Source organism: Talpa occidentalis, unplaced genomic scaffold (assembly GCF_014898055.3).
Source record: "Talpa occidentalis isolate TD23 unplaced genomic scaffold, MPIMG_talOcc4v2.1 talOcc4.8, whole genome shotgun sequence".
In the NCBI taxonomy this organism is placed as follows: Eukaryota; Metazoa; Chordata; class Mammalia; order Eulipotyphla; family Talpidae; genus Talpa; species Talpa occidentalis.
Window position 1 is genome coordinate 43,932,534 of NW_023605194.1, and position 13,089 is coordinate 43,945,622.

The window sequence follows — 13,089 nt, forward strand, 5'->3', positions numbered from 1 at the left end:
TCTGGGACCTCCGCCCAAGGTCCTGCCACGCGGGAGGCCCTAACGAAGCGAGGACCCTGATCATTTTATAGAGCATTTCTCCAGTCGGCGCAGTGGAGAAAGACCTCGCTGCCTCTCCTCGCTGCCACTCAGTCCATTATTTTTCTCTCACTCACACCCAAATGAAATAATAAATGACAGTTCTTGGCATGTTTCAAGGACTGTACTTGCGTGAGTCCATTCGCTCTTGCCAACAACTTTCTCAGGTGACTGGACTCAACCCCTTCTTAGAAAGCTGGGGGCTTCCTCTCACACTGGCTCCAAACCTCCTCCACCAGCCCCGGCGCCCGACTCCTGAAATGCTGGTCGTGAATCTCACGCTGCCTCCCTCTCTCCCGCATTGTCCTCCAAACCTTCCTCACCGCCACGCCCTGAGGTAGCTGGCAAGACCCTGCCACTTCTGTTCTTTCCGATGCTACGAGCATTTCTCATTCAGCATTTGTCATTCGTGGCTTAAGTGCAGTCACAAGGTTGCGTGAGCATCACCTCCGTCTCTGCCTGAAGATGGTCATGGTCTCTCACGCAAACTCTGTCCCCAAGAAATAGTTCCTTCCCCTTCTCTCCACCCTCAGCCCCTGGTCACCTCTATTCTACTGCCCGTCTCTGTGAATTGGCCTGTTCAAGGCCCCTGCCTTGAGTGGAGCCGGGGAATATGGCCTCTTTCACTTAGCACACTCTCCCGAGGTCCACGCGTGTGCGGGTGGCAGGACTTCAGTCCTACGATGGCTGAACACGTCCCAGGGCAGGGACACAGCACTCCATGCCTCACCACAGTGGGCACTTGGGTGTTTCCACCCTTGGGCTACTGTGAAGTGTGCTGTTATGACCACTGGGGTACAAGTATCTGTTTAAGTCGCTGCTTTCGCTTCTTTTAGACATCTACGCAAGGGAGGAATGGCTAGACTTTGTCAGGTTATGTCGAACCCTCTGAGGAGCACCACACTGTTTCCCATAACCTGCCGCTGGCTTTTCAGCTAGCCACTGCCTTGACCTTCCAGTGCCCACCTTCCCACCCACCAAACGAGACACAACCCCACATCCAGCTCAGCTCTCTGGCATGGGAGACACCACCCTCATGCTGATGACCTGGCCATGGCATTTCCAAGTCTTCCCGGGCACTAAGGGCCCAGGCTTCCCCACCTCTCTGCCCACCCCTTTGAGTTCTCCCTGTGAGCAATAGACACCTCCCTGGTACGCTCTCTCATTCTGTCTTATCACCACTATTTCCATAGCCCTTACCACAGGCCTGACATAGTAGGTGCTCAATAAACACTGTTGATTGAATGAATGATGCTGACGTGCTTCCCCGTACAGGACCATGAGCTCATTGAGGGTAGGGACCATGGCGCCTCTATCTCAGTATTTCCACCAAGCCTGGTGTGAAAGGGAAATCCCCAACAAGAAAGCACTGTCGGGCCATAGTGAATGAACATGGCTAAGAACTGAGGACAGATGGTTTGTGGAGGGGGCAGGGGGGAAGCAAGATGGGGAGGGTGAGAAAAAGGGAGCCTGGAGCCCTGGTCCTGAGAATGAGGAGTGAGGAGGCTGGGGGTGGGGGGTGCGGCTAGAGGGAATCCCTCCTCCCCCTGGGCTCTCCTTGAGGGCAACTTCCCCCAACTGCCCCTCCCCCTCCCCAGAAAGACCAATTCTCCCCTTTTACTTTGAAACTATGTGAGACCCTCAGCCCGGATTGCTGCTATGTTTGGAAAAGGGGGCCTTGATCCAGAGGGAAGCCAGGGGGCCCTGCTCTGGCGCACGGGAGTAAGGCGAGGATGGGCTTCAAGGGCTGCTTTGCTTTTACCTTCTACTTTTCCATTTCTTCAGTTCCTGCTATGGGACAGGCCCCCACGGGTATTATTTCATTTACTTGTCCTGAGAGCCCTGCCTTACCGCTGAGGAACCTGAAGCTGAGGAAGGCTTCCTAACGCCCCCTGGCTGCCTAGTGCTGGGAAAGCTGCTGCCAATGGCTCTGGGTTTGCGCCCTGCTCCTGCTTCCCATTGACACCCCAGCCTGGCTGCCCTCGGCTGCTGCAGACCCCACAATATTCACTGCCCTAAGCTCCTCCTGCCTCCCCCCAGCCGGCGCAGAGTGTCTCCCGGGGTCTCTTCCTTCTCTCTGGCTCCTCACTCCCTCCATTCTGGCCCATCTTACATGGAAGGGTCCTTGCCCACCATGGCCGGGGTCTTCTGGACTCCCCACAGTCTACACAGAGCTCTCCAGGGGCTAGAAGTTAGGGCACAAGTGGTTCCCTTCCCAGGACCCCCACAGAACCAGCCCCCCCAGCTCCCATGCCCACCTCTAGACCAGAAGAGCACTGGGAAGGCCAGACTTGGTAATGCCCGAGCCAGAAGGACAAGCAGGGGGCAGCATCTACCGGGCATCCCTCTGTGGGGTGCGCTGGACTGGGCATGCCAACCTCCTTCTGTTACCCTGACCTGCTCCAATTGCGAGCAGGACAGATGGGGGCCTGCTCACGGTCATACACCCGGGTCCAGAGAGGCCCACTCCTCCTAATTCTAAAAAGCAACCACTGCCTTCTCATTCCAAGGGCCCTCCTCACCCAAGGGAGAAGCTTTTGCTGGAGGCAGCTGCGGGGGAGGGGGCACCCAGAGTACAGGACTCCAGCCTGGCCAGAACCCCCTCCTCACCCCTTACAGAGCGAGCAGGGTGGAGGCGAAAGAGGAGGCTGTGTTGAAGCTGGAGCAGGCTGTCCACGTGTAAACATCTGTTTATAATTCAAAACACAAAACAAAAAGTTGGTTTGCTGAGCTAATTCATAGGCAAAGGAGACAGCAGGGAAAGATAGAGCTTTGTTAGGAACCCAAATTGCTTTCAAGTCCTTTGGACGTTCATTTAAACCATGCAAATGTGCTTACTCAGCAAACCATGCAAATTAGCTTATAAACCCTGAGTAATTCTTGGCGATCAGTATCTGCGACATGAAGCAGGTGCTGTGGGGACCCCAGCTGGGTCATACAGTAGCTTTTCTTAGTTTTCATCTGTCGTGTATCTGAAAATAATACTAGGGTTTTCCTTGAGAAGGTTCAATGATTTCGACGTTCTGGTCAGTTCTTCCCTAATTATGTCGCCCAACTATTTCCAAAAAGCATGTCTTTGTTTATTGTCTTTGTGCAACAGGGACCAAGACTGGCTACTAAATAAATACTCATTTTGCACAAAACTGTACATAAAGGCCCTTATTGATTCCATCTGGAGGGATCAGCACCAAGCCTTCCCAGACAGATGTGTGTGGTGGGCTATACCCCACTTACTAAGTGACCTGGCGCCAGTGGCTCCCCCTCTGAACCCCCAGTTCGTCTTGTGTCGCCCGGACACCCAGGCAGTTAAGCCAGTTTCAGATCACACATATACCCATGTGTGTGGGGCAGGATGGGATGCAGAAGCAGCGGCCAGTGTGCAGGGCACCCAGCGCTGGAAAGGGCCCCTGCTGTGGGCTGACGCCTCTCCTGCCCCAGGTCCTTCAGATGGCTGAGGGCTACCTCTTATCAAAGGGGGGCAGGTAGAGAGGGAGCAGAGTGGACTGAAACAATTTTTCAGGTGTATATACCAACTAAAATAGTAATCATTCAAGGATGAATAAACAGGCAAAATAAAACCTCATTATGAGGCATATGAAAATTTTGTAACTTTAAGAAATGAAATATATAGCATGAGAGAGAGAGAGAGAGAGAGAGAGAGAGAGAGGAAGAGCGTACTTTTGAAAAAGATTTACAACATGAAATGCTCTATACAATCTACTCACTCAAGAAACACACAGACTGCACTGCGTGGGGAGCCTCAGGGACACAAGGACCTCGTCTGTAGCCTGCTTCTCTGGTCTGCTGCTGTCACCTCCCTGCCAGGAGACCTGCTCTGGCTGGAGCCAACTTTCCTCCTCCACAAATCTTCCTTGGAAAAATCTCAGTAAGACATCTCAATCCTGATTGTCCGCAGCCAAGGAGTGAGTGGGCTAGAGCACTGGGCAGGGGTGGGGAGCCAAGGCAGAAGGGACAAGCCTGTCCCCAGTATAACAGCCTAATGCAGAAGAGAGGGGCAGAGAAGCCCAGGGATGGGGGCCACTCCCACAGGGCCCCCATCACACCCCTACCACCAAGTGTTTCCACAGCCCCCACCACCAGGGCTTCCCTTCCCAGGGGGTTGGAAACTTCAGGATGCTTGACCCCTCAGAGCCTAGATTATGGAGAGTCTCTCCCAAAACCCTTGTGACAATGACGTCACCTCCCCTTGTGAAGCAAATAAACACGCTGTCATCTCACAAGCCCAGGAAACAGCCACCAACACCCAATGGTGGAAAGGCCATCCGGGTATCCAACGGAAGCCACACTGCCAGCTCTGTGGGTGGGGAGGGGTGTCTTTTGGGAGAAATCTCTCTCTGCTATCCCTTAACCAGGTTGTTAAGACCCTTCTGGTCACACAGCAAATGCTCAGGATAAGCTCTGATTGGCCTCAGTGACCGCTTGAGTCCATGCCTAGCCCCCAGCCAATCACAGCGTCGGGACCACAGGGTGGACAGGGTGGCTCTTGGTCCCTGTTGCGCCTGAGATGGAAACTCAGAGATGGTCACTAGAAGATGATTAGGGACTGGGGAGAAGACAACCACATGTCCACTCTGTGGCCCCAGAATACATGGGGACCTAGTGCTCATTTCAGAGGCTGTTGGAGTCAGCTCTGGGCACTGGAATCCCGGCCATTTTCAATGATGGGAAGAAAAATGCATGGTGCAGGTTGTACTTCAAGAAGCAGAGAAAATGGGCTGCTAGACAAATACTCATTTGGAAAAATATCATTACATTCTCTGCTTTATGGCTTTCACCAAAATGTATTCCAAATGAATTAAAGAACTAAATCTAGAAAACAACATTGTGCAAAAATTCAAAGAAAACATAGGGAATAAACATAGACCTGTGGAGAGGGAAGGTTGCTTACACATGATAAAACCAAATGCAGCATTTGACGACATCATAACTTACAATGTTACAGGGCAGCCCCGATATAAAATGGGTTTCCTGACTGTGGGTCCTCACCCGCGCACTTAAAAGGGACTTAATACTCCGCTGCAGGCACACACATAAGGTTAATAAAAGATTTATTCACAAGGGAAGGGGATGTGAGGAAATGTACAACTCAGGGAGAAAAGTGGGAGATAAAGTCTTAAATGCTTCCTATCCAATCCTCCGATCTGGAATCCCAAATGGCACTCTGAGAGCTGGCCATGAGCCACGAGCCGTGAAACCAGGAGGCGAGAGAGAGAGAGAAAGAGAGAGAGAGAGAGAGCGAGAGAGAGACCCCAAGGCCCATGTGTCTGGTTTTATACCCAACCTGGCTGCTTAACTCCGCCCTCAGGTCCCAGCCACCTTCCCTTTGGTAGTGATGGGATTTGTCTTTCCCAATGTCTTGATGGCTTTGGTCTGGAGTGGGGGTAGAGTCCCCAAGCCTGTATGGGATTAGCTCAAGACATCCTTTCCCCCTAACAATTACTTCTCTATGACAAAATACACTCCAAAAAAGTTACAAGAGCAAATAAACTGGGAGAAAAAACTGATTGTAAACAGTAACTATCTATCTATCAATTTATCCATCTATCCATCCACCGATGAATAAAGCAGATTTTATTAAAAATTCATGCCTATCAATTTAAAAAAGGCAACCCAGCATAACAGAAAAACGCAGACAAGAGTAAATCCAAATGACCAATAAGCATATGAAAAGATGTTCTACTTCATTAGTAATCTGGGAAAATCGTATTAAGATAAAAAATTAAAGACTTTTTTTCCTTAGCAATTTGGCCAAAATTAAAAAGACTGGTGACCTCAAATAATGAGGTGGGACTGGGGAAATGGGTGTTTTCATAAACTGCTGGCATTTAATTCAGCCCGGAAGACAGCCTCGTTTAGTTCAAAGAAAGAGTGAACATCACTGTTGGATAGAGCGGGCACTGTCATGTAAGTTTTGTCCATGGGTGGGGTGGGTGGAGGTGGGCAAGGAAAAAGTAAGCTAAGAGGACACACAGTCAAACTTAAAAGGTGCACCTCACATCATTTATCAGTGTGAATCATCGGAGGCGAGGATTTCTTGTGGATGTTGAGGGGAACCTCTTAAAGGAGCAGCAAGCAACAAGTCCAAAAACCACAAGACCGTGAGCATGGGTTTTTCAAGTAGTCAGCTTTCTACTCAACCCCCTCCTCACACCACCTAGCTAGGTGCCCTGATAAAGGACTGACATTTTTTCTCCCATCGCTGAAAATGGCAAAGGACTCCAGGACTCCAGAGCTGGGTCTTGGAATCAGACATTCTTGGCTTCTCTGTCACTCCCTGTAAAATGGGCATCCTGGGGCCTCCCTGGTGGCACAAGGGGTTAAGATGCAACTTATGAAGCTGTCCACAGCCACTGCAGCACAGGTTCGATCCCAGGACAGCCAGGGAGCTACCCACATGGTGCAGCAGACCACTCCTGTCTCGCCCACTGCTCCCCTCAGCAGTGTATTTCAGTCAGTCTGCCTGTTCTGTTCCCTACTCTGTCTGGTGAATCCTCTCACCCTCCCACCCCTCTGGCCTGTACACCAGCTCTTGTATGCATAAATCATAATAAATAAATCTTAAAAAAATAAAAATAAAACAGCTCTTCTTATAAAGAAAATAAAAATAAAAAAATAAAATGGGCATCCTAGTACTTCCCTGGTGGTATTGTTGGAGTTCTGAATGAGATGAAGGCTGCACACGAAGCCAAATGTCATAGGTAAAGTAAGAGTTCTGCTAGTGAATATCATAAAACAAAGGGTTGATCTGAGAACAGATGGGCTGCAGTGGAGGCTGAGATATGAGAAATGAGAAATGAGCTATGAGAAATCCAGTGTGACTATCCTACAAGTCAATAATGAAAAAGACCCAAAAATAAAAAATCAGCCAAGGATAGACAAGTCATAAAAAAGAAAATATAAAAAATTTGAAAAAAGAGTTCAAATTCCCTGTTCATTTACAAAAATTATAAAATTAAATAACTATGAGATACTATTTTGAGCCATTAACTGGCAAGAACTATTTTAAATGTAATACACAGAGCTGGGAAGAGTTGTGACCCAGCATCTTCATACAGTGCTGTTTGAAACATAAAATAGGACCTTTCTGGTGACAAATTGAAAGTATACATTGAAAACCTTTTCAATGGGCTTTCTCTTTACCTAGGAAGTACCAGAGGTTGGCATTGCCTGAGCAGATTTAGAGACATCGATCCAGATCACTGCCAACCTCTCAATCCTCTATCACCCCACCCAACCCGCCATCACAGGAAGACTGAGCTACAATGTCTTGCCCCTCGGGCCACAGCCCACAGGAACCACAGCTCCTCACTTGAGATCAGAGGTCAGGGCAGGGCATGGGGAAGGCAACTTCATCTGCCTGGAACGGCTCATAGACAACAGGAAACCAAGGTGTTTACTTTCTTCAAGTGCAGTCAGAGAAGGCTGACCTTCCCAGAAAGAAGGCTGACCTTCCCAGAAAGTGACCAGAGAGTCCAAGACAAAGTGAGGGGGCCTCAGCCAGGTCCTCAGGCAGGAGGGTCTGGGGTGGGATTAGCTGTATGAGATTGATGTGGAGAAGATGCTGTGGAGCATAAAGGAGGAGGCAGAAGGCAGGAAGGGCCTTCAGACCACAATTTGGGTCTGATACCCAAAGAAGAGATGGAGAAGAGCCCACCCTGCTGGGTAGCTCTGAGGAGCTCCTGGCCAGACCATGGGGAGGCCCAAGCAAAGCTGGCAGATGTAGGCACACCGCAGTGGGCAGACATAATCCAAGCCAAGGCTCTAGGACCCCTGCGGTGCTCACTGTTGGCTGTTGGCTGGGAGCAGCCCAAGGGACTGAGCACTGGAGAGGGGAGCCTGGCCTTAGCAGTCACACTTGTTGGATCTAAAGTTGCCTGTTCTCCTGAGAGGAGGTCTGCACAACACTGTGGATGCCAAAGAAGGCTTCTAGGGTTCCCTGGACAGTTCCCCCAAACCCAATTCCCAATGGCTGAGCTATTTCTACTGGCCTTATTTTTCACAATTCCCATTTTGATAAGTAAATGGGGGCCATTCTCAGGATTATGCTATTCCAGGAGTTGTATTACCTGCCCAAAGATTTGTGCTTAAAAATGTTTCTTGAAACAGACACACAGACCAATGGAATCATATAGAAAATCCAGAAATAAACCCACAGATCTATGGTCAACTAATATTTGACAGAGGAGCAAAGAATATGCACTGGAGCAAAGAAAGTTTGTTCAATAAATGGTGCTGGGAAAACTGGGTCACTACATGCAAAAGAATGAAGCTTGACCACTACCTCACAGCACACACAAAAACCAACTCAAAATGGATTAAAGAACTAGACATAAGACCTGAAACCATAAAATACATAGAAGGAAATATAGGCGAAACACTACATGCCATGCACCTCAAAGACATCTTTACAGACACATCACCCAAAGCAGTGATAGTGAAGGCAAAAATAAACAGCTGGGAGTACATCAAATTAAAGAGCTTCTGCACAGCAAATGAGACAATAACAAAAACAAAGAGAAATCCCACTGACTGGGAGAAATTTTTTGCACCCAACACTAACGATAAAGTGTTGATCACAAAAATCTACAAAGAGCTGATGAGACTCAACAAAAACAAAGAAAACAATCCAGTCAAAAAATGGGCAGAAGAGGGCCTCCCCGGTGGCGCAGCGGTTGAGCGCTGGGTTGCGAAGCTGCCCGCAGCCTCTGCGACGCCGGTTCAATCCCCGGCTGCTCCCGGCCACCAGAGGAGGGTCCCACATGGCGCGCAGACCTCTCCTGCGGCCCGCTGCTCCCCTCAGCAGTGTACTTCGGTCCTTCTGCCTGCTCTGCTTCCTGCTCTGGCTCTGGTGAATTCTCTCACCCTCCCGCGCTTCTGACTATACCCAGTGCATGTATGAACAAAACAAACAAACAAACAAATAAATAAATAAACATGCCTCTATAAAAAAAAAAAAAAAATTGGGCAGAAGAGCTAAAAAGAAACTTCTCTGAAGAAGAAATGCAAATGGCCAACAGGCATATGAAAAAATGTTCAACATCACTTGTAATCAGGGAAATGCAAATCAAAACTACCATGAGATACCATCTTACACCAGTGAGAATGGCACATATTAAAAAAAAAACTAGCAAGAACTAGACATAAGACCTGAAACCATAAAATACATAGAAGGAAATATAGGCGAAACACTACGGGATTTGCACATCAAAGACATCTTTACAGACACATCACCCAAAGCAGTGATAGTGAAGAGAAAGATCAACAGCTGGGACTACATCAAATTAAAGAGCTTCTGCACAGCAAAAGAGACAATAACAAAAACAAAGAGAAACCCCACCAACTGGGAGAACATTTTTGCACCCAACACTAATGATAAAGGACTGATCACAAAAATCTGCAAAGAGCTGATGAGACTCAGCAACAACAAAGAGAATAACCCAGTCAAAAAATGGGCAGAAGAGCTAAAAAGAAACTTCTCTGAAGAGCAAATGCAAATGGCCAACAGACATATGAAAAAATGTTCAATATCACTTGTAATCAGGGAAATGCAAATCAAAACTACCATGAGATACCATCTCACACCAGTGAGAATGGCACATATTAAAAAAACTAGCAACAACAAATGTTGGCGAGGGTGTGGAGAAAAAGGAACTCTTCTGCACTGTTGGTGGGAGTGCAAACTGGTCCAACCACTATGGAGAGCTGTGTGGAGATTTCTGGACCTACTAAACATAGAGCTTCCATAGGATCCAGCAATTCCACTCCTAGGTATTTACCCAAAGGACACAGAAACATCAATTCCAAAGAACACCTGCACCCCTATGTTTATAGCAGCACTGTTTACAATAGCTAAGCTATTGTAAAACTCCCCTCACAGAAATACCAGCTTAATGTTGAACCACGCATCTGGGTGCCCCATGGCCCAGTCAATTTGACACATAAAATTGACCGTCACAACATGGTAAATTGCTGCAGGGGACCTGATACCCCAGCCAGATAAGACACTGGCAAGCAGCTAAGAAAAAGGGCCTCACACCATGGGGCCGAAGTTAAAGGGCCTCACACGGTGGGGCTGAAGATCTAACATCCCTTTATTTTTTGTTCTTGGTCATAAAAAGATAAAAATTTCCGGAAAAGTACATTAGGCAATAAACTGTATGCATCAGTATACTGCAAATAAACAGCATGAAAAATTATCTGTTTAGAAATTAGTTATTAAACAATTTGGCCCACTTGACAATGGAGACAATTTATTGTACTTATCTGACAAGCAATCCAGCACAATTATAGTAGTCCTTCTTTGGCTTTTTTAGAAGTTTCTTTTTTAAAAAAGTTTCTTAGGAAAGTTTTAAAATGAAGTTAACTGTGTTAAGGAGTTTCTAGGTCAAAAAAGTTCTGATAGCTGAGTAGCAGCTGGTCTCTGGCTGAAGGCCGTATGAATAGAAGAGTCTTTTGATGCTTAGTCTTTAGCTGATAGGGATGTACTGGCAGCGATCCACTGTCTTAGGTAATTGTCTAGCTGAATAAGTTTTAGTGTTAGGTTTGATTTTTTATCTATTAACCTTGAAGGCTACCGTCTAGCTGAGACCTGTAGGAGCCAGTAGTCCATGGGAATAAAATACACTAATTGTTTCTACTTTGCACATGATGATGTAATTTTTCAGATTACTAAAAATGAATAAATAAAGACCTGCTGAGTCTCTTGGCAGAAGAGATTTGCACCCCATCCAGTATCAGTGTCTCCTCAATCCCCTTCCCTTTAGCCCCTAACGTGTCGCCTAGGCTGTCTCATCCTTTCAGGAACCCCTGACACGACATTTTGCCAGAGGCTAGTCCCCAGCAGTAAATGAAAAGATAGGGTAATCAAACTTCTGGATCCTAATTTCATAGAGCAGATGTGAATGCATTACATGTTCACATACAAAACACAGTATGGCACGTAGAGAGAAGGAAATAGAACAAAATGTTGGGCATCTGGTTTGTGAGACTACACATGATTTTTATTTTCTTCTTTCTTCCAAACTCCTCTAGTTTGAATGGGTCTCTGCCTTCTATTTGATCTTTTGTTTCCTCCTCTGTAAATGTCCAAACTCCAATTTCCTCTCTATTGTAAATCCGATGGTACACATAAAAAACTAGCACAGGGGCCCAGAACAGCAGATGTAAACCTCAGCGTCTGTCCTGTCCACCCCCTTAGGTCAAGGGGCAGAAGGAAAACACGCGTTTCTCATTTTCCCACAAATCACATGGCCAAGGCAAGGATCAGTCAGCCATTTCACAAGAATGAGCGCTGGGGAAGGAAGTGATTTACCCAGAACCCCAGCAAACTCTAGACCTCCAATTACCCTGAAGCTTCAAGAACAAATCCTGCTCTTCTCAGCTACACAAAGGCAGGAGAGTTGGTTCACCCCCTCCCTGCTGGCTTCCTCTGGCAAACTATCAAGTTAGCCCTTCCCCAAGATGTCCCTGATTCTCCACCCCCAGCTCCAACCCCCTCAGGCCCAGCCTACCCTGACTTCTAAGGAACCTCTGGTCTCCAGGTGGCTAATTTGGGGACACCTCTCTGGCCTCCTTAGATGCAGGAACAAATAACTCAAATAACCAACTCTATGGAGCCAAAGACGATTTCTGCAAGACTATTTACTACATGCTAGGCACACACAGGCACTACACCTGTGCTGACACTGAACGTACCCTACAGAACGATCTGAACACACCAGGCACACCTGTGTGTCCCTACCCAGACCCCTTATCCCAGACAGAAAAGTGCAGACTGCCCCCCACACACCCACACACTCACACACACACACACACACACACACACACACCAGGGCACACGCCTCTAGGCTCTCATTCAGAAGCCAAAGAAAACATCCTTGGACCCTGCTATGCTGGGAAATAACCCAGGAGGCCTTCCTTCCCAGACTCGTGAGATCACCAGGATGTTCCATTCTGACCATCCCCAGCTGACCTTAGCACTACAACCCAAATCCTGAATGAAAGAGCTTGGAGAGCAGTCTGGGGTCAGTACTCGCCTTACCTTCCTCTCTCCTTACAGTTTCTTTACACACAGCTCTCAATGCAAGTGTGCTCAAGCACCCCGGACCTGAAGGAGCCAAGAGCAGCATGAGGGTATAAGAGGAGGAAGTGGAGGCAGAGGTCTACCTTCCTTAGTTGTCTCAAATTCCACTCTGTTCCATTTCTCTAGATACAACTGTCCTTCACACTTTGGTGTGAATTGACTTGTTAGGTTACTTTCTTCAAAGAGGGGCTTTGCATGACACCCCTGGGCAGCCCGAATGAAATAGTAAGGCAGATTGGGGATGTGAAGGGAGGCAAGGGTGGCAAGGGAGGTCTGAAAAAGAACTTTCTCTGAGAATCAGGAGTGCTAACGGCAGGTGCTCTTGATTCGCCCTGCCCACCCACCCTTATCCAAAGGAGCAGCGACCCCAGTTTGCACCCATTCTCTACCATCTGCCCCACAATACAGACAAATCAAGTTAGGCACAATTCACATTTTGCCATTTTTAATGCTCAAAAGCTCTGTACAAAAAAAAAATCACAAATGAATCCTCACAACACCCCTGTGAGGTAGGCAGGCAAGTATTATTCTCCCATTTTACAGATGGGAAAACTGAGGCAGAGAGGGAAAGTGACCAGTCAGTGGTCCCAGCACAGCTGGAATGCAGGGCCAACCATGAGAACATGAAGGCTCCCTCCCAGGTCAGCCCTGGTCTCTGGCCCCTCATCCTTGTCTGCAAAGAAATGAAAACTTTTTAATACATGCAAAAATAAAAACAATACCAACAACAAATCTGAAAAGGTAGTGAACAGATGACACACAGTAGTTCTGCAAAAGAATTCAGACTAGATGGTCACACTCATCCCAAGACTCAGTAGATGTGAACAACCTCAGCCTCTTCGCCCCTTTCTAAACATCATGACCAGCAACGTCTCCACTTGCTTCTCTGCAGAAGATAGCCACAGAGC